This window comes from Panthera leo, chromosome C2 (assembly GCF_018350215.1).
Source record: "Panthera leo isolate Ple1 chromosome C2, P.leo_Ple1_pat1.1, whole genome shotgun sequence".
Classification (NCBI taxonomy): Eukaryota; Metazoa; Chordata; class Mammalia; order Carnivora; family Felidae; genus Panthera; species Panthera leo.
In genome coordinates, this window is record NC_056687.1 from 69,722,958 (window position 1) to 69,749,770 (window position 26,813).

Sequence of the window (26,813 nt, forward strand, 5' to 3'; positions counted from 1 at the left end):
TAAGGCAGAGAGAGTCCTGGTTCTCTTTATCACAAACAGCACAGGGCCCCAGGAGACCCATTGAAGAGGTCCGGAAATTCCTGTTAAAGTCTTGAGATAGGAATCTGTTTCTTGGGTGCAAATAATAGATATGTTCAACCTCTATCTGAGTCCTTGCCAACAGGAAGATGGCTCACTTACAGTTGTGGTATAAATGGAGTTTCCCGATTTCCTCTCCCCAGACCTTATTGAGGACTCATTAAATGTAGGCAGCAGACTTGGGGGTTAAGGAGAAGCTGGCTGTCTCCTCCCACTTATGGGTTTGCCCTAGAGAGACAAGCTTTTGAGATTGAAGCCGAATGAGAGAGGAACTCAGATACTACCGTGCGTATGTGCACATGCACACGTTCATTGTGTGATAGCTTCTATCTAATGCTAAGCCTTATCTCCAGAGAGATACACTGTTCGATCAAGTCCAGAGAGTTGTCTCCCAGAGCTATTTAGAAAGGTTAGTCTCAAATGGCGTTGGTTAGGCCCTCTGGAAAAGGGCCGCATGGGACAAGTTCCTTGCAGCTCAGCTCTTGGTCCAGGAGCCAATTGGTGGCAAATAAAGTGACAAACAAAGTCACATTTTCTGTGTGGCTGTGAGAAATCAAATGTGGCACTTAGTTACTTTCTATTTTCCTGGAGCAACATGTGTTGCCTGTGTGGCAGGGGACTTCTGACCATACCTGATATGGGTCAACTGTCTTTTGGCCTGTTTCGATGAAAATTTAGTTGTAAACTAAAACTAAAAAAAAAAAAAAAAAAAGATGCAAATGGATGTAAGTTTGAACTTACATGCAGATATAGATCATTATCTAGACAAGGAATCAGGACAGTTTTATAGGATCCACGTCAGATCATACTAGGAATTGGACTTGTCATTGCTGCAGGGTAAGTTCTGTGAGGGCAAGTATTCTTGTATGACTTTTTCACTGTTGTATCTCCACTGCCTATACCAGTGCCAGACACATAGTACGGACTGCAAGTCCAATTGCATAATGTAGAGCATTAGTGTGCAGAAAGACAGAGAGAAATATTCTACATCTTTAATGCAACCAGACTGGCAGCCAAATACCTGCATTGCACCACCAGGGAGTAGGAGGGCATTCCACAGAATAATGTCATTCTTGGCAAAAACAGGATCATGATGCTTGAGTTCCATCCAGATAATGCAAGAGTAGAAGACAGGTCTGGTGTGTGATTGTACAGGCAAAGTTCAAATGTAAGACTGAAAGCCAAGGAAACCAATTGAAAATTTACCAAAGAAATTGCAAGGTCATAATCCAAGGAGCAAAGGGCAACCTGGCTGCACAGCCAAGTGTGGGAAACTACCATGAGGTTGGTCGCTGACAATTCAAAGGATTCTGATAAATGCCAACTCCTTTCTCAACAGTTTTTATTGTATTACCCAGTCATGAAACTTTGAGTGAATCACTTGGCTTTTGGAGCTCTGTAGAGCATTTTTAATTAAGAATGGCAAATGGGAAGATTAAAAAAGGAAAAGCACCAAGGGCCAGGAGCTACAGAGAGAATAAACCCAGCAAAACACATGTTCAAGAAAAATGAAACACTTGCTCTAAGAAGTCAATTTGAAAAACGTCTCTCACTTGATTTTCTTTACTGAGTTGGTCACCAATGAGGAATAAAGTTCTAAAAATAGTGTCGATTGGGGGCACCTGGGTGGCTCAGTCAGTTGAGCGTCCAACTTCGGCTCAGCTCGTGATCTCACGGTTAGTGAGTTTGAGCCCCGCTTGTGCTCTATGCTGACAGCTCAGAGCCTGGAGCCTGCTGAGTTCTGTGTCTCCCTCTCTCTCTGCCCCTCCCCCACACACATGCACACACGTGCACACACATGCACGCTCTCTCTCTCTTTCTCTCTTTTTCTCTCAAAAATAAACATGAAAATAAATAAAAGTAAAAATAATGTTGATTGAAAATGCACTTCTCCTCTGCCCTGCCCCACCCCCATGCCCTTGACTCTTATTAAGCATTCCTAAGACTCCAGGAAATGACAATGCGAGAATTAATGCCCTTGTTGTGAGTCAGCCTAAGAGAAGGCCAACAATGGTATCTGATGCAAATTCCCTAATAGCACGTGAAGCTGGCCTTCAGCTTGATTTTAAGACCATTCCAAAGTATACACAAGGAATATAAAATATGGTCCTTAACTAGAAGAATTATGTAGTCCAATTGTGTGAGGAAATATAAATACTCAAAGAACAAAATTCACACTATGTATAATGAATAGCTTTTGCATTAGCCTGAGGGATCCAAAAACTAGGATGATCTGTCCTCCCTTTGTGTCTTTATCCAACACCAAGGATGAGTCATATCATGTAATAACAGTAATCTTCAGGTTGTTAAAAAAATAATAATAGAACTAATAATAATCATGGTAGCAGTAGTAACAGCAGCAACAATAATAAAATCCAGTAGGTTTACACAAATTGCATTCAATTTGTATATGTCCATATTTGTCTCAGAATGGCCCCATTGCAACTCTCTCCCTTTCTTAACTTTATCTTTCCTACCACTCTCTCAATGTTCCTGGAGTCCTACCAGTATCCTTCCCTAAGACTGTTCCATCCAAAGAAGAGAATTAAAGTAGATGTATTTATCAGGATAAACTAGGTTATAGTGTGTCAACAACTCTGAAAATATTGGTGGGCTTAAAACAACAAGGATTTATTTCTTGCTGACACTATTATGTTCATACTGGGTTGACAAGGGGCTCTGTTCATCATAGGGAATCAGGGGTTCTGGCTGATAGACCAGCTTCTAAAGTTGTCAATTACCATCCTAGACAAAAAGAGAATTCTTCAGGATCTGAACCCACAATTAAATGATCCAGTGCGGAAATGACTCAGCATCAATGGCCAGAACTAGTCTTAGGCCCTACAAAACCAACAGGAGCCAGAAAAAACAGCTGAGCTATGTGTCCAGAAGGCAGAGGGCTAAAAATATTTGGTGAACATCAGAATAACTACATTAGCAGTTAACATCAAGTGGTGTTTGCAAATAATTTACATTTTGGCTCTTAACTCGATTATTTGGATTTTGGCTCTAACTCAGATTCTCAAATTTTGGGTCTGCTCAACAGATGAGTGTGTGTGTGTGTGTGTGTGTGTGTGTGTGTATGAATTTCAAATGTATGTAGGCATACCTTGAAGATATTGTAGGTTCAGTTCCAGACCACTGCAAAATAAAGCAAATACTACAATAAATTTAAAGCAAGTCAAATGAACTTTTTGTTTTCCAGTGCATATAAAAGTTAGGTTGGCACTATACTGTATAGTCTATTAATAAGTATACATTAACATTATTTCTAAAAAACACTGTGTATAACTTAGTTAAAAAATACTTTATTGTTAAAAAATGCTGACCATAATCAGAGCTTTCAGCAAATTGTAATCATTTTACTGGTGGAGCGTCTTGCCTCTAAGTTATTGGCTGCTGACAGGTCAGGGTCATGGCTGCTATAGGTTGGATGGCTGCAGCAATTCTTTTTTTTTAATTAATTTTTTTAAATATAATTTATTGTCAAATTGGCTAACATATAGTGTGTTCAGTGTGCTCTTGGTTTTGGGAGTAGATTCCCATGGTTCATCGCTTACATACAACACCCAGTGCTCATCCCGACAAGTGTCCATCACCGATTTTCCCCTCTCCCCCACCCCCCTATCAATGCTCAGTTTGTTCTCTGTATTTAATAGTCTCTTATGGTTTGCCTCTCTCCCTCTCAGTTTGTAATATTTTTTCCCCTTCACCATGGTCTTCTGTTAAGGTTCTCAAATAAAACAACAATGAGGTTCATGCACAGATTAAGTCCTCTGTTCACAATTTATCTGTAGCATGCAATGCTGTTTGGTAGTATTTTACCAACAGTAGAACTTCTTTCAAAATTGGAGTCAATCCTCCTAAAGCCTGCTGCTGCTTTATCAACTCAGTTTTTATAATATTCTAAATCCTTTGTTGTCATTTCAACAGTCTTCACAGCATCTTGCCCAAGAGTAGTTTCCAGCTCCAGAAACCAGTTTCTTTGTTCATCCGTAAGAAGCAACTGTTCATCCTTTAAGATTTTATCTTGAGATGGCAGCAATCTGTCACATCTTTAGGCTCCACTTCTAATTCTAGTTCTCGTGCTGTTTCCACCACATCTGTAGTTACTTCCTCTGCTGGAATCTTGACCTTCACAAGTTCTAACCAACTTCTTTCAAACTCCTGTTAATGTTGCTATTTTGACCTCTTCCCATGAATCACAAATGTTCTTACTGGCATTTAGAATGGTGAAAGCTTTCCAGAAGGTTTTCAGTGTACTTTGCCCAGATGCATCAGTGGAATCACTGTCTATCACAGCTATAGCCTTACAAAACGTATTTCTTAAATAATAAAACTCAAAAGTTGAATTTATTTCTTGATCCATGGGCTGCAGAATGGATGTTGTGTTAACAACAGTGTTGAAAACAACATTAATCTTGTACGTCTCCATCAAAGTTCTTGTGGGTCCAGGTGCATTGTCAGTGATGAGTAATGTTTTAAAAGGAATCTTTTTTTCTGAGCAGTAGGTCTCAACAGTGCACTTAAAATCTTAAGTAAACCATGTTGTAAACAGATATGCTGTCATCCAGGCTTTGTCATTCCATTCATAGAGCACAAGTAGAGTAGATTTAGCATAATTCTTGATAGCATAATTCCTAAGGGCCCTAGGATTTTCAGAATGGTAAATGAGCATTGGCTTCAAATTAAAGTCAGCAGCTGCATTGGCCCCTAAGAAGAGAGTTAGCCTGTCCTTTGAAGGTTTGAAGCATTGACTTCTCCTCTCCAGCTATGAAAGTCTTAGATAGCATCTGCTTTCAATAAAAGGCTGTGTTGTCCACACTGAGAATTTATTGCTTAGTGTAGCCACCTTCATGAGCTATCTTAGCTAGATCTTCTGGATAACTCGCTGCTGCTTCTACATCAGCACCTGCTCTTCACCTTGCACTTTATGCTATGGAGACAGCTTCTCTCCTTTAAACGTCATGAGCCAACCTCTGCTAGTTGCCAACTTTTATTCTGCAGCATCCTCACCTCTCTCAGCCTTCACAGAATTGAAGAGAGTTAGGACCTTGTTCTAGATTAGGCTTTGGCTTAAGGGAGTGTTGTGTCTAGTTTGATCTTCCATCTAGATCACTCAAACTTTCTCCATATCAGCAATAAGGCTGTTTCACTTTCTTATCATTTGTGTGTTAACTAGAGTAGCAATTTTAATTTCATTCAAGAACTGTTCCTTTGCATTCGCAACTTGGCTAACTGTTTGGTGCAAGAGGCCTAGTTTTTGGCCTATGTTGGCTTTCAACATACCTTCTCATAAAGCTTAACTATTTCTAGCTTGTGATTTAAATTAAAAGATATACAGACTCTTTATTTCACTTGAACACTTAGAGACCTTTGTAGGATTATTAGTTGGCCTAATTTCAGTATTGTGTCTTAGGGAATAAGGAGGCCCAAGGGTAAGGGGAGATATGCGGGAATAGTTCATCAATGGAGCAGTCAGAACATACCACATTGATTAAGTTCATTGTCTTACATGGACATAGTTCATGGCAAACAATGACAATAGTAACATCACAGATCAACATAACAAGCATAATAATAATGAAAAATTTGAAATACTGTGAGAATTACTAAAATGTGACACAGAGACGCAAAGTAAGCAAATGCTGTTGGAAAATGATACCAATTGACTTGCTCGATGTAGGGTTGCCACATACCTTCGATTTATAAAAAGCACAGTATCTGCAATGCAGAATAAAGCAAAGCACAATAAAACAAGGTGTGCCTGTATGTTGAAATAATATTATTCATGTAAGCTGGGGTTTTTTCCTGTTACTCTCACTGCCTAACTTCCACCAGGCTCTGTCCATGACTGTTAGTCCCTATGTGTATTGGATAAGTGTTAAAGTTAATGTCTAGTGAGAGTATAGAGATGAGAAGGCTTCTTGTTCTTCTTGAGACTTTTTCTAGACTTAGGGAACCAGTTTTTGAGGGTGCAATGTCCTGATGGGTCTAGAGGGCTGAGACATGTATCTTAGGGCTTAATTTATTACACTATTTATACATTAGCCTGTAGAATTCTCTATTGGCTTCTGGCTTTGGACTCTACACAGTAGGTATTACACAGTCAGGATGTGAATTTATTAAATCCTCTGTGGCAGAGTCACTGACTAATGTTCAAAAGGATGTTTTACCCAAGTGTAAGAACATGACATATGCACCGCATTGCTCCTATTGTAAGTAGTGCTTTAAGATTGCATGACCTTATTCTAGAAATCTTGTGGTCAACCCAACATTAAGTAGTTCATGGTATCACTGGGAAGCCAGGGCAAGCTGTACTATAAACCACATTCAAATTGTCTACAAACACCGAGTATTGGATACAAGCAGACCTGGGTAAGAAAATACAGTACTGCTGTGGGATGGAAAGAACCTTAGGTTGGAATCAAGAGGTTTGGTTTGGGTCCTAATTTTGTTGTTAAGCAGCCATAAGAGCTTTGAAAAACATTTTAGCCAAATTATCTATATCCTGAAAACCTCAGTTTTCAGTTTGTCAGTTTGTCATCTAAAAAATTGGAAAGTAATAGGAAATTATTTCTAAATTTCATTCATGCTTAAACATTCTGCTTTTCCATTACTGACTTAATTATTAACCTGAAGTCTATGGCTTTTGGCTAGAAAAATAAATAAGCACACATCATAAGTAATGTAGAATTGAGGAAATGACAGTTATATGTAAGGGATAATCCAATTTTATATATAATTGTTATTTATATGGATAAAAGATATATAGTACTATAAAGCAATGATATTTAAAAATTGTTTAGCTTTGAATTATAGGCAAAGGGGTTGTCAGAAATTAACACATATGCTCTGTTTTCTCATGTATTTATCCATTCATTTTTAAATATATTGTATTTCCACTATGTAAACAGCTGGGCTAAATGAGCAGAGAGGAGTGAGGAAATTGAAGACATTAGCAAGAGCATTACTAAAACAATGGATCATGAAATCCAAGGTGCATAAGAAGGAAAGTGATGAAGGAAGAGTATTAATGGACTGGGCAAAAGAAAGGCTCCATGAACTAGAGGTCCCAGTGAAGTTAAAGAAAGGTCATAATAAGTGTAAGTAAACAAGAAAGTTGGAAGGAGAATAAGTTATGGTCAGGAAGGAAGATGTGAGACTTCTGATCAACATAGAGAAGCAAGGACCAGATATACACTCCCCACCTGAAACAACCAGAAAACCAGACACAATATAAGAAGCAACCATTTTCAAGACCCTGGACATCAGACAACAAAGGACAGTGATCACTGAGAGATAGGAAACAAACAAAGTGAGCCCTATGAATACCCTAGCTTGCCACCTTGCGTTTCCAGGTTTAGTGCAGGAGACATAACTCAGCAGTCTCTCTGAGTTATAAGATGGAGCTGAGTGTCCAGTGAGACCAAGGCAGCTAGACTTCATGGGACAGAGAGTGGAAAGAAGAAAACTGCACAGAAAGAGAACTCTGGAGATCTTCAGAGGGTCTCCCTTAAGTATTCCTCAATTATTGATAAGCACATGCATATGAAGAAACTTCCCTAGGTTGAGAAAGAATTACCTGAATAATTAGAGTGAAGAGGTCCCCAGTGCCCACAAAGGGGGAACAGTGCCTGTTCCTACCAGCCAGATTAGAACACCTGAAATTCATAGGATATCAGGTAGAGATTCAGAAGGGCCTTGCCTTCATAGTGGTGAATAGTAAACCCTTGGCCAACTAGGTTCTGGTTTCACCTAACAAAATCTTAAAAGGATCAATCTGTCAAAGCAATTGTCCAGCATGCCAGGACAAAGCTCATGAATAGTTGGGGACACAAAACATTAGGATACAAAATAATAGGAATACAAAAATATTGAGCATCCAATAAGATAAAATCTGTGATGTCATCCAATAAAAAATTACCAGGCATGCAAAGAAGAAGGAAAATTGACCCATAATTGGAGGGGTGGGGGGAGGGAGAGATCAACTGAAACTTAGGCAGAACTGACACAGAGGTTAGAATTAGCAGAGATAGACATAAGAGCAGGTATTAAAGGTAGTCAAAAAGAAAAAGTATTCCATACATTCAAAAGTTAAGTAGACACATGGAAAACATAAAGAAAAATGCACGTTGAACTTCTCAGTGAAAACTACAATGGCTGAGGTGGAAAATACCAGGATACAATTAACAGTACATTAGATGGTGCAGGAGAAAACCTAAGTGTACTGGAAAGCACAGAAATAGAAACTATCCAAAAGGAAACACATGGAAATAATTTTTTAAAAAGAACAATCAGTGAGCTGTGTAACAACTCAAGCAGCCTAATATTCAGTAATTGGAGTTAAAATAAAAGATAAAAAAGATGGAATGAAAAATCATTGTAATAAGAATTCTGTAATAAAGTGAGGAGGATGGCAAGAAGACATTTTTCAAATAGAAAATGGCTAAGAATTTTCTAGAAATAAGGAAATATAAAAACACTGTCCTGAAAGTAGAGAAAATCAAGAATAATAACAAATCTTAACAATAAGAGAAAGAACCAGTTACCCAAAAGGAAAAACAGTTTGTTAGCAGTCTTCTCATCCACTACCACAGAGACTAAGAGAACAGAGTAAGAGCACCAATGTTCTCATAGAAAATCCTTGTGACCTAGAATTCCATGCCCAGCAAAATGATAATTTAAGAATGTGAAATAAGGATATTTTCAGATGTACAAGAACATAGAGATTTCACTACTCATAACTTATCACTTTTTGCAAAAAGAAAAATGAACCCAATAGGGAAGGATTAAATGCAAAAAGATACATTAAAACATTGTGGTAAGTTAAAGAAAACGTTAAAACATTGTGGTAATTATAATTTACTGTTGAGTGCAAAAAATAAGAATAAAATACTAACCTCTTAAAACAAAATGCAGTGATCTGAGGAAGCTTAAACAAGCTCAGATCTTTGTCTGACTTTACAGCAGGGTAGAAGTAGGGATTAACTTAAAGTTTGTTAGAAAAATATACATTTGGGGTGCCTGAGTGGCTCAGTCGGTTAAGTGTCTGACTCTCGATCTCAGCTCAAGTCATGATCTCATGGTTTGTGAGTTTGAGCCTTGCATCAGGCTCGGTGCTGAAAAGGCAGAACCTGCTTGGGATTCTCTCTCTCCCTCTCTCTCTCTCTCTCTCTCAAAATAAAATAAATAAACATTAAAAAAAAACAAGGCCAAACTATATGCTACCTATAGGAAATGAACTTTAAATATGAATATACAAATAAGACTTTTTTAAAAAAAGTATACCATCCTAACTTTCTTCCAAAAAAAATCTTGGGTGGCTACATTAATATTTTCCAGAGTAGATTTCAGAGCTATATATATTACCAAGGATAAAGCTGGCTATTTCACATCTTTTGTTAGGAAGACCTAACAACTCTAAACTTTTAAGCATGCGATAACAGAACCTCAAAATACAGGAAACAAAAACTGATAGAACTGCAAGGAGAAGTAGACAAATCAACAGTTACCTTTGGGGGTTTTAATATCCCTCTTTCAATAATTGACAGGATCAATAGAAAATCAGTAAGGATGTAGCAGACTTGAACACAATCAACCAACTTGACCTCATTGACATTTTTAGAACACTCTACCCAACAATAGCAGAATATACATCCTTTTCAAATTCACACAAAATATTTACCAAAAGGGACCATTCTGTGGACCATAAAATAAGTCTCAATACATTGAAAGGGATTCAAGTCAAAGTATGTTCTCTGCTACAATAGAATTAGAAATAAATAGCAGAAAGATCTCTGGAAATTTTCCAAGTATTTGGGAACTAAATAATACACTTCTAAATAATCCATGGGTCAAAGTGGAAAGCAAAAGGGAAATAAGTAGAATTGAATGAAAATAAAAATACAACATACCAAAATGTGTAGAATGTTGTTAACAAAGTCAGATGTTTAATTTAATGATGGGGCAGTCAGAACAGTCAAAAATGGTGACCATGAGATCAAAGGGTGGCCATGGGAGGGGCTTCTGAAGTAGAATGAAGGAGGAGCTCGGAGGAGACGAGGTCAAAGAACCGAGAGGCCAAGGTGCTGGAGAGGCTGCCCATAGGGAGATGAAATCACTCAAGATGATGGCAGAACTCAAGGTGGGGAGGCAAAGTATCAGCCTGGAGCCAAAGTAACCAATAAAGGAAGAATTTATGGTCCCAGCCCCTTGTCGTTGCAAAACACTTTGTCTCTCTGAGTCTCTGTTCCTTATGTGTAAACAAGGGAGTTATAAATCCCCCCTCTCTGTTACTTTTGTATTTTAAATGTCTTAATATATGTTTCTTACACAAGCCTCTCCAGATACTCTTTTGGGAAATGGCTAGGCATTAAATGATAAATGAACACATAATCCCTTAGGTTCCGTTGAAACCCTGGCATTCCCTGATTATGCCTATAAACAACATCATCTCTAAAATGGCGCTAGGCAGCAGTATCCTCCAGTTACTATGGACAGTCCAGAGAGGATTAAACTGTACCGACAGTAATTGACTCTGTATGGACTCTCTAAAGAGGAATTCTCCTGAATCTTCACAGCATCAAGAGAAAACAAAGTGAGGGTTGCTGGAAGGAAGGTGAGCAGGAGATTGGCTAGATGGATGATGGGTATTAGGGAAGACACTTGTTGGGATGAGCACTGGGTGTTAAATGTAAGTGATGAATCACTCAATTGTACTCCTGAAACCAGTATTGCACTGTATGCTAACTAACTAAAATTTAAATTTAAAAAAATAAAAGAGGCTGACTTCCATTGTCACAGTTACAGTTAGGCCTGAGAAACAGACTTCTTTCTTGTACCCAGATGGTGAGGCCAGGAAACAGGTTCGCTGGGTGGAAAACCAGAATTTGGAGCTCCACCCAATTGAGCATTCAGGTGGTTGCAGTTACTGACCCCTTCCACTGCCTCCCTAATCCTGTCCCATTCACCATGATTATAAGGCTTCCAGAAAGTGAAATGCAGCTTCTCCTGATGAAAGGGTTTGATTTCACATAGCAATTTCCTCAAGAGGAGACGGGGACAGGACCCATTGTTCCTCGCCATGTGTCTTCTGAGGATCTAGAACAACTATGAAGTCCACAGTCCACTCCTCCTGGATTCCCTATCCTTGAAATTTGCAGATTTGTTCAATAATTTGAGTATAGTTAGCTCTCTTTCGATATTGTCTCAAAACCGTTGGCCATATGCTAAAACACAATAAAAAATAAGTTATATGAACCATCACCTGCCCTTGGAGTGAGGAGTGGAGATGTGTGGGGCTGGGTAGATAGTGCCATGTTGTTAAAGTAGCCCCAGGAGGAAATTCACTCACAGATACAGAAGAGCAGAATCTTAGATTTAGAAGAATCCTTAATCCTTAAGGATTATCATTTTGTAGATAAAGAATCTAAAGCACATAAAGGTGAAATAACTAGTCCTGAACTCATATAACTAGTAGAACCAGGGCTAGTTTTATGTCTCCTGACTTGCAGTCCACTCAGGCATAAAGGAAACACATAGTCTATGAGAGTGTGGAATAATGCTAATTTAACAAAGCCATGCATTTAGAAGGACACATTTCGTTTATGGGGGTGCCAAGTGCATTGAGGATGTAGTGAGGAGATGGTTAAATTGAATCTTGGAAAGTTTTTAGTTAGCCAGGAAAAACTTCATACAAGAGAATGGAGGATGAGGGAGAAAGAAAGCTGTTGTGAGGAGGAGACTCCCTACATGTCGCGAAACTTTCAAGAAAGGATGCGCAAATGGTTGTGTTTGGGACAAGATTCTCTTAGATGGAAAAGGCATGTTAATGACAGGAGAAAATGTATATTCACTTTATTAAATGTCAGAAATTTTAAGGAAATGACCATGGTTGAAAACTGGATGTGTGTGTGTGTGTGGAAACCTAGTTCATAATCGTTCAGGAGGACTCCTGGAGGAGATGAGCCTGTGAATTTAGCATGGGAGAGGGTTGGTTGGCAGAGTGAATGAAGAGAAAAGGTATTTTTCATGCATCCAGCATGGCCTGAGCAAAGGTTCAGAAGCAGGAACAGAAGAGCTTAAAGAAATAAATGATGAAAAGGCTCTCGTGGTTGGGACTTGAAAGCCTGGACGCTAGGACAAATCAGATGAATACAGGCTGGGAAAGGTGTGGGGAGTTAATACTTACAGTACTGGAGAGTCTCTGAGGCCTGACATCTGCAGAGGGCTGCATTCACGCGGGCAGGACTGAAGGCGGCAGGACTGAAGTTCATCGTGGAAGAACACAGAACAACCAGAGTAAAGGAGAGCCTGGTGAAAATACTAGACGGTCAATTTGGGGTTAAAGTGAAGTTAATTGATATTCGTCACTGCTTAATAGGTTTAGAAATTCAAGACTAGCCCTCCAGAGGCTAATTATCCCATTGCTCTCACTTGTCCTGCAATTTTTGTAGCTCCTACCAGGAGACTAAGTGGGTTTTTTAACGAGTGGGAAAACATCAGAGTCTCCCCAGGAATGTAAATAAGAAAGAAAGAAAGAAAGAAAGAAAGAAAGAAAGAAAGAAAGAAAGAAAGAAAGAGAGAGAGAGAGAGAGAGAGAGAGAGAAAGAAAGAAAGAAAGAAAGAAAGAAAGAAAGAAAGAAAGAAAGAAAGAAAGAAAGAAAAAAGTACATGACTGTACAAGTAGGCAGGTAAGGGGATATTTCTTTTATTTTTATTGTTTATTTATTTTGGAGAAAGAGAGACAGAGAGAGAGGGAGCAGGAGATGGGCAGAGAGAGAGGGAGACAGAGAACCCCAAACAGGCTCCACGCTGTCAGCACAGAGCCTGGTGCAAGGCTCAAACTCATGAGTTGTGAGATCATGATGTGAGCCGAAACCAAGAGTCAGATGCTCAACCAGCCGAGCTACCCAGGCACCACTCTTTTCTTCCCCCAGTGTTTATTTATTTATTTATTCAGGGGGCAGGGAGGGGCAGAAAGGGAGAGAGAGAGAGAGAGAGAGAGAGAGAGAGAGAGAGAGAGAGAGAAAATCCCAAGCAGGCTCCCTACTGTCAGCACAGAGCCCATTGTGAGATTCGATCCCATTAACTGTGAGATCATGACCTGAGCTGAAATCTAGAGTCAGATGCTTAACCAACTGAATCACCCAGGCACTAGGGAATATTTCATGTAAAGATTTTTTTTAGTCTGTAAACTTGTGAACATTCTTGTATATATTAAGCTTGTGAACATTAAAATATATAAAATAAAGAAACTTTGAAAAGAATGTTTATTATATACAAATATTCTCACAAAACCTCAGTCATGGTCAACCACTCTAGGTTGCCCTATATTTACTTCTTATACTGATTCACAGCTTGTTTCTTTTCTTTTAGATGAGACTTTCTGGGCTCAGCTTGTACCAGTAGCCCTTGAGTTTTCTAAGAATGCTGCAGCCTGACCTGTGTGAATACTTGTCCCTTCAGTCTGTTCCAATCTGTTCTGGTCACTGGAGTTTCAGAGAAGCCGAGTTGCTGGCATTGCTGTCAGCTGAGATCTCATAATTGGTTCTGTGGCATCGCCTCACTCTGTCTTCTTTTGTCAAAGATGTGGTCCCCTGATCCAACCTGCTTTTGAATTTGCTTTTCTCTCCCGATCAGAATAGAAAATTATGGAGATTAAAAAACATTTCCAAAACTCCCCTTTCTACCTTCATAAAACCCTCTCATCTATATCAATTAGGATTAAAAGGCTTAGCTACATAAAAAAGCTCCAAATGACACTGGCTTAAATAAAATAGAAGTTTGTTTTTCTTTCACATAGTAGACCCCTGAGGATAAGCAGTCTAGGACTGGTGGAGAAGACCCACAACATCATCAGTACCCAGGCTCCTTCTAGCTTATTCCTCCACTATTTGTAGAGTGTGGTCTGACTCATAGTGCAAGAGGGCAAGTGTTCCAGGGAGCATGCTGCTGGGCAAAAGGGAAGAAGAGCCACCCCCCACACATTAAGGAGACTAGTCACAACTAGCACTCAGGCTTTCATCTCACTCGCCAAAGTCTGGTGACATGGCTACTTTAGCTGCAAGGGGACCTGGGGGAATGTACTCTTTTACTAGGTGACAATGTATAGCCCCTCAAAAAATGAGTATTACTCATGAGTATTACTAAGAAATCAGGGTAGAATGGACTTGGGAGACACCTAGAATTCTTTGCCAGACTATCTCTTATTATCAGAAAAATAGTAGCAATCCATCATATATCTCCCTAGTTAATTCCCTCCTCCACATCTTGTGTTTATTTTGTACGGAAGAGTATTAAGTATAGTAAAAGGATCTTTGAGACTCATAACTCCTCTTTCCATATATCGTAAAGGATCATTGTTTCCCCCTCTTAAAATATAAAATAGGTTTTTAAACAGATTAAGTTTTAGGGGTGCCTGGGTGGCTCAGTAGGTTGGGCGTCCGACTTTGGCTCAGGTCATGATCTTATGGTTCACAAGTTCAAGCCCCGCGTCAGGCTCTGTGTTGACAGCTCAGAGTCTGGAGCCTGCTTCGGATTCTGTGTCTCCCTCTCTCTCTGCCCCTCCCCTGCTCACACTTTGTCTCTCTCTCTCTCTCTCAAAAATTAATAAACATTAAAAAATAAATAAACAGATTAAGTTTTAAAGAATTATGAGGAAATTCCTCAAAATTAATTATGGTCCAATGAAAAGCCCAAAATTATAAACCAATAAAAAGCATTTAAACTATATACTCCACCTATTTCCAGAAGTACTTGGAAGTGTAATTAAAACACTAAAAAAGATGAAGAATTTCAAAAGTAAACATAAGAGAGTCCAGATGGAGGAAGCAGGGGCTGTAGAAGTTTCAAAACTGTGAGGTCTCAGAGCATAGCAATTCCCATCTATTTCAGCAAATTTAAAGCAACAATAATTGAAAATCCTTTCTATATAAGAAAAATTTAAAAACCACCCAGGCTGTACTGTTAAGGCACTTTCAGTCCTGTGGAAGATACAGGAATGTACAAACATCCAAGCAAAGATGTTCTATAATGTATATAAATAGCACTCTGCTAGAAAGGTAGGGAGGAAATTATTTGAAACTGGTTGTGGACGGGTTCATGGATGGGGCTACATCTGAGCTAGGTGTGAAGGCGGGAAAGGATTTCCAGAAGGTGAGAGGGGTGTGGCTTGGGAGAGGGAGTTAGAACCCACTCTGGACAGAAAACACCATACATGTGAATCAGGGGGTTGACAAAATGTTGCTATGTTTGGGAATCAACAAGTATCGCTGTAACTTGAAGCAGAGGATCAGTCTTGGTAGCAGATGAGTTGGAAAGGAGGAATTGCATGTGAGAAGCCTTAAATTATATGCTCAGGGACGTGGACCTGGTTCTCTAGGCAATAGAGGAGTAGGTGAAGAAGAAGGTCGAGCGTGTTCACGGTTTATGACCTCTCGTTCCTCAGAAAGTCATGAGCAGGACTACTTACTGTGGGTGACAAGTTTGTTAGCTTATGAAGAATGGAAAAGGTTTAGAAGGTAATATGATGAGAACTCAGAACAGGAATGAACAAAGGGTTGTGAGCAATCTGAGTCCCCACTGCAGTGATGGAAGTGAACTCGTCTTGAAGTTTTCTGACAGCAAGAACAAAAAGGCAAACGTGTTAGGTTAAGTAACATTTTGGTTTTTGACAAGCACAAGTATACCATGGTGTGTTTTTCTTAAACCGCATGGATTGACAATGCAAGATGTACCTTCTCTCGCTTACCTACTTTCAGACCGTGGGATGATTTTGACTGACCTTGATCTAGGAACCAGGGAATCACATTGAGTGGCACCAGACAGAGACAAAGAAGAGTGGTATTTGCTACTTTCAGTTCTAACTAGTGAAGGATAAGCGGTCACTGGCAGTAGCTTGTGGTCAAAGGTATAAGACATGTATACACTGTGGATAAGCTGGCTGACATTTGGAGTAAGTTCTTAAAGCAGTGCTGGATATTCCAGGACAAAGTGACACTAAAAGAAGAGAACACGATTTTCCATGAGGAAACTTTTAGCAAGAGAAATTTTTAAATGGGAACTGAATTATTGTCTCTAGAGCAGGAAAGAGACAGACTTCTCCCTTATTTCTTTCAGAAGAGTATCGTAATATCAAAATGGCAATGATAAATATGGAGATTTAAACAGAATGTCTTTCAGAATGACAGCCCTACAGCAGAGTAAATCATGGGTCCCCAGGAGGCCACAGAGCTACTCACCAACCACACTTGCACTCAGTCCTTGGCATTGGCCCCAGTGACTCGGGGAAGGTCAAGCTGTGAATCAGAACACAAAGCTAGAGCCTGAGGATGCCTTTACATGTAGTTTGTTTATGTACCCAGTGATCTCATTGATAAATGAGTGAATAGGTCCAGAGAGATTCACAGGCCTGCTCAGGATCACCAGCCATTTAGCAGAAGAACCAGTGGCCACCCAGACTCCTTAACTCCTGGCCTAGGGCACCACCACCACGTCTACCATGCTGTTGCATGGTGTCATAAGGGCTAGTGGAGTCCACTATGAGAGTGCCACACTCTGTGCCGGGCCCAATGGCTGATCTTGTCACTCCCAGAGAAGGAGGGTGGGCGGGGGGTGAGCTGTAGCCTGCAGATGGAGAGGTGCTGAGGGAGGCAGTCAGATGGAGATTTCAGGATATCCTAGAATGGTTTTAGAGGGTTTTAGGAAAAAATCTACTTACCACCATGTTTCAGGGATATTAAAATGCTGTACGAACCACCCTGCTGCATTTAGGCTCCCTGGGCCTTCTGGGGACTGATAGATTTTCTTTCTAAAGTACATTGATCCTCTGAGGGAAAGAGCCTGCTGTCCAAGTTCCAAATCCTTTCCCAAACGAGAGACAAGAGGCTGGAAGTTTTAAAGCACTGAATGTTGTTCCATTAGAAATGATGAGCATGACAATAGTTGTACGAATCACTTTTCCACCAGCTCATGGTCTCCCTCACTGAGGCCCAGGACCAGATGCACCCTGCGCTCCTCCAGCAGGTGGATGCTTTAGGGCTTAGTGCAAAGCAAAATTGGAGGGGAATGTAAATACTGTGCCTAGGGGTTTAATGAGATGTCAAATAAACAGGGTGTGACCACTGGCATTTTTATAAGAAAACCTGAGAGAAAAGAGCCAGACAAACTTAGGTTTTCCAGATTCTTTTAGAAAGGAGTAAGAGAGGGAAAAGGGGCAAGAGGTCAGAGTTGTATATATTCAGTGCTCTTGGCCGTGAGTTATTTTAAATGTAAATGAAATAAGAGGGGTGCCTGGCTGACTCAGTTGGTGGAGCATAAGACTCTTGATCCTGGGGTTGTGAGTTCGAGCCCCATGTTGGGTGTGGAGCTTACTTTTAAAAAAATGAGGTAAGAAATGAACTATGCAAACAAGTCCTTTTTATTTTTAGTCACCCGTTCAGGCTCTTCTAGAAGAAGAGAGGGCCTGGGAGCCATGGCCCAAGTGTATACATAAAGTAGTTTATGGAACAATTCTGATTTTAAAGAAGTTGTCCTGTGGCCAGACCATGCGTCCTGGTTTTTTGTTTGGACTTTTCCAGACATACTATGGGCATGTGGTCCCCATCCGGGTACGGTGAGTGACTACTTGAATAGCCAGCTGTACACTGTGTTGTTGAAAATCTTACATCACACTTACACACTTTCAGAGTGGGAATAGACCTTGATGATCTTTTAGCCCATGTTTTTTTTGTTTTAGAAATGGAGGAAGTCGCTTATCCAAGACACATAGCTACTAAGTGACAGCTGGGGGCCTATCCAGGACCCTTCATTGTCAGTGGGAACTCTACACTGTATCAGTCTATCATGCTGCTACAAATGTCAACTTTTTGGCAGGTCAAGGCTACTCAGAGGGCACTGTTTAACAAAATGCAGTCTTTTATGAAGTACGAGTCCATCACAAGTGACTTTGAGAGGGTCACAAGCCTGTTCCCTAATTGTTTGCCAGTCAAACCCCACATGTATCATAATTGGTCTTTGTGTTACTGTGGGCTGACTACTCCTCTTTTACAAGGTTTGGAGCAATTTCTTAAAAACTGGAAAACGGTTGGTTGGTTCCTAGTCACAGCTCATCCTGTAAGGGAGTAGAGCCCATGTTCTGTGTCCTGGTGCCATGAAATACAGCTTTTGGTGTCACAGGTGTTTCTGTTGTCAGAATCCATGGAGGTCTTTGTGTATGTGTGTTCTGTTTTAGAAAACCCTTATGATTATTGGAACTTTATAATCACACAGTTTTGTGTTTTAAATTTTAAAGCAGCCTTGGCAGCCCTAATTAAATTCACTTAGTTACAGGTAAGAGCACTCTGCAGATAGCTCAAGGAAGAGAATTGATGAGATGGAATCACATAGGAATCAAATATAAGTGGCCACACTTGATTTGCACCTCGTGAGCCTGAGCCCATAGGATGGTCCTGGATCTGGAGGGCTATAGGGACCTCACTTCTGGCTCTAGTTTAAGCCCCTCTCCCCAAGTCCCACATGATATGTACCTTTTCTTCACTTTATTGCCACCACTTGCTCTGAGCTGCTGTTCCCTCATAATCTTGGCTTGCCTGTGGCCCATTATGGCCTGTCTGACCTTTCTCCCCCTCCTAAAAACCTTTACTGCCCTTGGGTAAGTGTTCTTGAAAGATGGAATCTAATTGGCCACACTCATCTTTTTGCCCCAGGCCATGTCATTTGTCACTGGCAGCCTTTAGGGCAGCTTCCCAAGGACAGATGCCCAGTCCGGGGCAGCCGCCTACAGGCACGAGGCAGAATGGAGCTGTGTGATAGGGCATGTGGCACTGTCAGTAGCCTTAAGGAATGCAGCTTCTTACAGAACAACCATGGCCATGCCAGGCAATGTCCTCAACCTGCCCGGTGTAGCACACGGTCCGGTCATCAGGGAGGCAGCTGAGAGTAAAAGAAAGCAGAATGCAGCAACAAAGAGTCTGTGGTTCCGTTTCAGCTCTGGAACTTTACAACTGTGTGGCTTTGAGCAAGTTACCAAAACTTTCTGAGCCCCAACCTTCCATCTGTAGAATGGAGATTTGTGAGCCCTAAGTGAGATAATATTCATGGAAACGCATTAACTCTGAAGACCACACCCATGTAAAGCATACTGCCTTCTCTAGGCCCCTCCTAAGCATGAAGCCTTCCATGTGTGCAATTTTTGTTTCTCCAAGTTGAATATCACATCCCAGAACACAGCTAGCATCTGTGAGTTCAGGTAATGACCACCTTGCTATCTGAATCTCCAGAAATACCCCAGAGAGATCAAGACTGTCACATTTTACACATAGCTGACCCAAACTACATTATTCCTGGAGTGATGTTGTTGTTGTTCAGGGAATATAGGGTGTAAGAGCAGGCACTCCTTAGAGTCTTCTGACCCCCTTTGCTAACAGCTGAGAAACTAAGGCTTAGTGAGGTTAATTGACTTCCTCAATGTCAGTGATAGAACCAGAACAGAACTCAATTATTTATTGCTGTAGAACAAATTACCTCAAAGCTTAGAGACTTCAAACAACAAGCACTTATTATCTAATAGTTCCTGTGGGTCAGGAATCCAAGAGTGGCTTGGCCGGTGGGTCTGGCTCCAAGTTTCTCATGAGGTTGCAGGATGCCAGCCACACCTGTAGTCTCTGAAGGTCTGCTGGAAGACCTGCTTCCAAGACAGCTCTCTCACCTGACTGCCTAAGGGTCCTCATGACACCGTGTCCTCATGACATGGCAGCTGGCTTCCCCCACAGCCCATGATCCCACAAAGAGCAAGGAGGAAGCTATGATGTTTCCTATGTCCTCACTTCAGAAGGTGTTACTTCCAGCCTATTCCACTCATTAGAAGCAAGCCACAAAGCCCATGCTTGAGTAGAGGAAAACAAAGGGTGGAGTTATGAAAGAATTTGTGGACATATTTTTGAAATACCACACATTTCTTTCATGACATTATTTTCTCTGCAAACGAGTTTCCATAAAAAGATCATGTTTGTTTCCCCCAGTTATTTGGTGAGAGGCTGTTCTCATTCAGAAATCAGTAGCGGGAGGGAAATTAATCTATGACGATATGTTCTCAGGAGAGTATTAAGAAAACCTCAGTTGCAAACAGGAGAGTAAAACAAGGAGAAGAAGCTGTAAGAAAAAAGCACCAAGGGGCAGAGACACAAGCAGGTGCATTAGATTCTGACTTCTATGGACAGTTCTCTCTCAATTCAGGAAACACCGCGTGAACAGATGCTGAGTAAAGAGTGTCTAGGGGCTGGAGTTTGGAGGTACAGAGCCCTAGGGGCTCCAGTTCCAGTTGCAGAGCACCACCCACATATATAAATAGCCCCTATGTAAATACAAAGAAGCTTATGCTGATACCGTAACAGAGATACCTACAATGTACATTAGGAATGCTTAAGGATACCACCTCACCACCACCACCACCACCCACACACCACACTCCCTATTCCCTTTCCATTCTCTGTTTTTCGTTTCAGTGCTTACCACTGTCTTCCTAAGGTTCTGCCTACTTGGCCTGTTTATCTTGTGTACTGCCTGCCTCCCCTATAAGAATGCGGACTCCATGAGGGTAAAAGTATTTGGGGGGGTGGCTAGTGCTGAACCCCAGCACCTAAAGGAGTACTTGACACATAGTAACTACTCAACAAATATTTGTTGAATGAGAAAACCAGGTAATTAATCAGGACCTAAGGAAATCGAGCTCCACCATAAAGGAGAGGGAAACTGGCAGGAGGGGACCAGAGGGAGGATGTTCCAGGTGGACGGGACAGTTGACCAAAGGTGCTTGGATGTTCAGGTCCTGGACGTCTATGGCTACAACTGTGGACTGTACGTTGCTGTGGTTGAAGTTAAGACTGAGAGGCGGGTGGCAGAGGATACTTGTAAAAAGGTTAAGATTTTATTATGTACAAAGGAGATCCACTTAAGTTTTAAGGCCAGAAGTGACACCTGTGCTGTTTCCTTATGGTCTGGCTGTATTTAAGAACACACAACACTAGGAAGACCCCTACAATTCCTACGTTACCTAACATTTGATTTGTTGCACATTGGCCAGAAATTCGGACTCTTCTACTGTAGCAAACAGCATTTCATTCTTCATTTTCTCTTTCTGCCAAAGGAAGGGTAAAACTCTCTAAATGCTGGCGTCTTTTAGGTTCTCCCTCCTTTGCCAGTGAGCCTGAGGTCAACATTCGACCCTGGGAGACTTGGTGGCATCTATGGCACCTGTGACACAGTGGCTTTATGCCTAGAGAATGAATGAATCATGTCGTTCTTGCTATAATTTTTGAATTCCCTGATGTGTAGGGTGTCTTTGTTTTCTCAAACTTCATTTTCTGAGACAAAAAGAAATCCCTGTGGCAGCTGCTAGCAGCACCTGTGTTGAAGTGTGGGCATCCACATAGAGACACAGGGATGTTCCTGGAGGCTCAGCAAGTGAGGGACCTCTGCTTCCTGCCCTTTTCCAGGAGAGGAGCAGAGCCGGGACTGGGTTCCCAGTGCCCTCTGCCCAGGGGGTTGCATTCTTTCCTGGCTGTGAGTCCAAAGGCAAGGGTACTCAATACATATTTGTTGTATGTATGTATGTATGTATGTATGTATGTATGTATGTATGTTATGTATGTATGTATGTATGAATGAATGAATGAATGAAAACTTGAGGTCAGCCTTAAAAGGAGAATTTCTATCTTTATGTCTACCTTAGATTACCTAAGCAGTCTCTCACCTTCAGAAACCAAGTTGGTTTGAAGTTGACCAGACCTTCCAGAAGGGGTGATGTAAATGCTGGAAGAGGAGTACAGCTTTGTACCTGGGATGAGAGGTGACCACCTCTCATTCAGAATTCAATGTATTACCAGTAGCTGAAGACGCAGGAAAGTGGGGATATTCAGGGTGGGCTCCCTCCCCTGTTGTGGTGCTGAGGGTGAGTGTGATTTCCCACTTGTATACCGAAGTTTTCAGCTCAAGCAGGAGACTCCCTTTTTTGTTTTTTTGTGGGGTTTTTTTTTGGGGGGGGGGTTCTGAAATATACCAGATACATCCCAAGGTTGGCACTACTAACCATCTCTATAGTTAAGCTCATTCTTGTCCTTAAGTGCTAAAATTTAGGGCCTTGGAAGGAGCCTTCCCATGAGTGCAGGCCCCAAGTTTTCTTTAACTTGCCCAAGTGCCGCCCAAATTCCTGCCTTTTCCTAAAGATGTAAAGACATCTGCTGTCCACCTACATGCTACCACCAGGGGCTCCTAGCCAGGCTGGTGTGTGATCCGGGTTGTCAGCTTTGTTTACCAAGTCCTCTCTCTCCACTCCCTTTTTATTCCATCTGGTCAAGTGGGTCCTGCCTAGAGGCCAAACTCCCAATCACAGGCAAAGGGGCACAGGGAGGAAAGAATTGTAACATTTTAAAGATACCTAGGGGCGCCTGGGTGGCTCAGTCGGTTAAGCGTCCGACTTCGGCTCAGGTCACGATCTCGCGGTCCGTGAGTTCGAGCCCCGCGTCGGGCTCTGTGCTGACTGCTCAGAGCCTGGAGCCTGTTTCAGATTCTGTGTCTCCCTCTCTCTCTCTGACCCTCCCCCATTCATGCTCTGTCTCTCTCTGTCTCAAAAATAAATAAATGTTAAAAAAAAATTTTTAAAAAAGATATCTAAATAGGTGTTTCCTCTCTTTTCGCTGAAATTGTGTGGATGGATGGCTGCTCGTGACCCACGTTTGGCGTAGTTGCTTTATATTTAAAGGAGAATAAAACCCTCATCTCTCCCTAGTCCATGGAGGGTCTGTGATCTTGACTTTGCATTCTGCTATAGCTGTTAAATATTATTCTAGCCAAGACGTTCCAATTGGACCTACAGTTTAATATTCTTCTATAGTATTCTAGCCCTAGCTCCTGCGGCTATCAGAGAAAGTCAAAATTGTCTAATTCTGCTGAAGCCCCACTGCTCAGAGCCACTGAGTCAGTCAGGAAGGCAGTGGGACAGAAGTGACAGAACGGAGTATGCCAAGTTCTAGGGATCTGCTATACAACATTGTGCCCGTAGTCAACAGTGCTCTATTGCGCACTGAAACATTTGTTGAGCAGGCAGATCTCATGCTAAGTGTTTTCGCTATGATAATAAAAAAATGCTAAGAATAGTGGATTGTGGGGGAGTAGTGCCCAGGAGTGTGAATGAGTCTCCTGTTCTCTTCCATGATCTGGGAGCTCATTACACAGATGTGTTCAGTTTGAGAAAATTCATTGAGCTGATAGATGCACTTCTCTGTGTGTATGTTATAAAAAATTTAAAAATAAAATGAGTAATTGCTCTCTCTATAAAAAAGGGGACTTCATGACTCAACCAATCACACCAAATAATAATGAAAATAGCAACAACAATGACAATAGCCATTAACTAGACAGTACGTACGTCACATATGTTACAGTCTTTAATCAAAATAGCATATTCTGGGGCGCCTGGGTGGCTCAGTCAGTTGAGTGTCTGACTTCAGCTCACGTTATGATCTCATAGTTTGTGAGTTCGAGCCCCACGTTGGGCCCTGTGCTGACAGCTCAGAGCCTGGAGCCTGCTTCGGATTCTGTTTCTCCCTCTCTCTCTCTCTCTCTCTGCCTCTCCCTCACTCATGCCCTGTCTCTCTCTCCTTCAAAAATAAATAAATAAATTTTAAAAATTGAAAAAAAAATAGCGTGTTCTGTTATCACTAGTACCTTGATATTTTTGGTGAAGAACTAAAACACTATCGGACCTTGTATTTTTAACACTTCCAAGGTAATGGCCAGTCATCGGTGGAACTTGGATTCAGTCAGGGATACTGAGTTCAGAATCCAGACTCTGAACCACCATGCTGTCATGCAGTGAACTCCTAGACTTACCAGTTCCTTCAGTTGCCCCCTACACCATTGCCACCACTACTAACTGAGACACAAATTCTAAGTTAGAAATATTGGCATATTTTTGGTGGAAAAAAATTCAAGAAAATAAAAATTATGAAGAAAAATGCAGTAATTTTTTCTAAACCAAACACGGAGCTCTAGGATGTCCCATTGTCAATACGGTGCCATAGAATAGGAGAAAATTGATAAAACTAAGAAGGCAATCTAAATATTCAGTCACTAAGCCAATAGCCAGAAAATATAATGTTTTGTAGTATACGCACATACACAAGCCATCCAAAGTGAGGGATCTGTTGGGTTTTTTAAAATTTTTTTGATGTTTATTTATTCTGATAGGGAGAGAGTGCACACATGTGCATGCATACGGGAGGGGCAGAGAGAGAGAAAGAACCCCAAGCAGGCTTTGCCCTGCCAGCGCAGAGCCCAATGCAGGATTCAAACCCAGGAACTGTGAGATCATGCATGACCTGAGCCAAAATCAAGAGTCAGACACTTAACCGATTGAGCCACCCAGCTGCCCCAAGGGATCTGTCCTTCTGACTACTCATGTATCTGAATGGATGAGACAAATAAGATTAATCCTAGGAAGAGGAAAGCCCTTGGTGGAGATCACTGCCAAAGAACATGTGAAATATGAGATACTGGGGAAGCCAGCACCGTACGTGACCTTTGACAGTGGGGAACATGAGGTCTGGAGAGGAAAAGGGAAACTTTCAGTTGGAACGTCACCCATCAATAGAAGTCCAGAGGCAGAAATGACCAGGACATATTCAGGGAACCATCAAGACACAAAACAGAGAAAATCTATAGGCAAGTAGTTGAACAGGTGGCTGGGGAGGATTATGAAGAGCCGTGAGTGCCTGGAGGAGGCTGGTAGAACTTGAAAGGCAAAGTCTATATAAATTCTGAAATAATAGGGGCTCCTGGGTGGCTCAGTTGGTTGAGCGTCCGACTTCGGCTCAGGTCATGATCTCACAGTCTGTGGGTTTGAGCCCCGCGTCAGGCTCTGTGCTGACAGCTCAGAGCCTGGAGCCTGTTTCCAATCCTGTGTCTCCCTCTCTCTCTGCCCCTCCCCCAGTCTCACTTTGTCTCACTCTGTCTCTCAAAAATAAATAAATATTAAAAAAATTTTTTTAAATAAAATAAATAAATAATTCTGAAATAATAAAGTGCATGAGGGTGCAGCATGGGAGAGAGGAGACAATGAAGAGACAGTGAGGTGGCCTGGATTAACAAGGGAGCTGCCCAGAAAACAAAAGAAAGATTTTTAATAACCTGGCAGGACTCAGTGACAACTTCGATGTAAGGGACAGAGAAAAGAGTCTCGAGTGACTACTGTTTATCCAAAAATGTTTCAAAAATGGACTGGGGTGAGCAGGTGGTTTACCTGGGTTGAACCACACAGGAGGAGCAGGGCTGATGGACTGTGTGATGGAAAGGCACACTGGCCTGAGGACGAGACCAGATCCTGACACCAGCTAATTTCCTGATCACATCACTTGCTTTCTCATTTCTAAAACCAGGAATTTCATCCAGGAAACGTTTATTGAGCATTCACCCTGCACCAGGCACTATGCAATTGTCTGTGTGTTTCCCACTTAGGTGGGTAGTGATGTGCCCCAGCAAGTAACCTGTGTGTTGCCGGTTCCTTTAGTAAATCCTAGCTTCTGCTTCCCTCTAGTGGCCACTTAGTGCCACTTTTGCTCTTTTGTTCCTAGAATGCTGATCTGAATGGAAAGTCAAGAAGTCTCTAAGATGGAGCTGAGTCATAGATCATGTGCATAGACAAGGGAACAGGTTGTAAGCGGTGTCTAAAGGGCATGTCCTGATAGTTGGTAACCAGGAAGGAAGGTGGTGGTAAGAAAGATCCACTGTCATTAACCAGACATGAGATGGGGGTGACAGTCAAGCCCAGAGCAAAACTAGCCAAGAGCAGCAGACAGAAGCAGAAAATCCCATTAGGACTCACTCAATAAATGGGCAAGGCTGGACAAGGAAGAAGTGTTGGGTCACAGATAAAGGCCCTTTCTTCATGCTGAAGGGGCAAGGATAGGACCAGGGATAAGGAAAAGTCTGTAATTCACTGATAACATAAACTTGACAACTTTTTTTTTTAATTTTTAATATTTATTTATTTTTGAGAGAGAGACAGAGCATGAGCGGGAGAGGGGCAGAGAGAGAGGGAGACACAGAATCTGAAGCAGGCTCCAGTCTCTGAGCTGTCAGTGCAGAGCCCGATGCAGGACTCGAATCCACAAACTGTGAGATCATGACCCAAGCCGAGGTCGGACACCCAACTGACCGAGCCACCCAGGTGCCCCTAAACTTGACAACTTTTGAGGAATACACTGTTAAGACTCTAGGAACCCCTTCATTTGCTGCTGCTATTCTCTTCCTTGCTGGGCACATGTTCTAGATCATTCATCTGGACAACTGGCATCTCCTCTAGCTCCCACCACCAGGGTGGTGCCCCACAGCTGGGGATGGCTGGATGGTGATGAAGCTGAGCAGGCTGGCATAGGACAGGGTAGATGCTCCGGGATCCCACTGGCTGATGGGTAAGCAGGAGAAGAGTTGTTATCAAGTGTCACAGCCAAGGGCAAGTGACATAGACATGTCTGTATCATGTCTGAGGAGACACAGCCATGGCAGTATCCAGTGCGCAGTTGGGTTAGGCAGTAGTGGGAAGAGTTAATCACTTTCTGAGGAACCCCCGTTGTCATACGTGAGGTGTTTGTACACTATTCCTCATCGGACAGTAAGCTCAGTGAGGGCAGGGCCATCCTGACTATCTGCTTCAGCCCTCTGTGCCCTGTGTGCAG

The 26,813-nt window shown here is 41.7% G+C and overlaps 1 protein-coding gene across 5 annotated transcripts in view; it reads left to right on the top strand.

The window, feature by feature from the left end:
• KALRN (kalirin RhoGEF kinase) overlaps positions 1–26,813 on the top strand; it is a 598,446-nt gene that overhangs the window by 422,469 nt on the left and 149,164 nt on the right. The gene's annotated exons all lie outside the window — the stretch shown is intronic.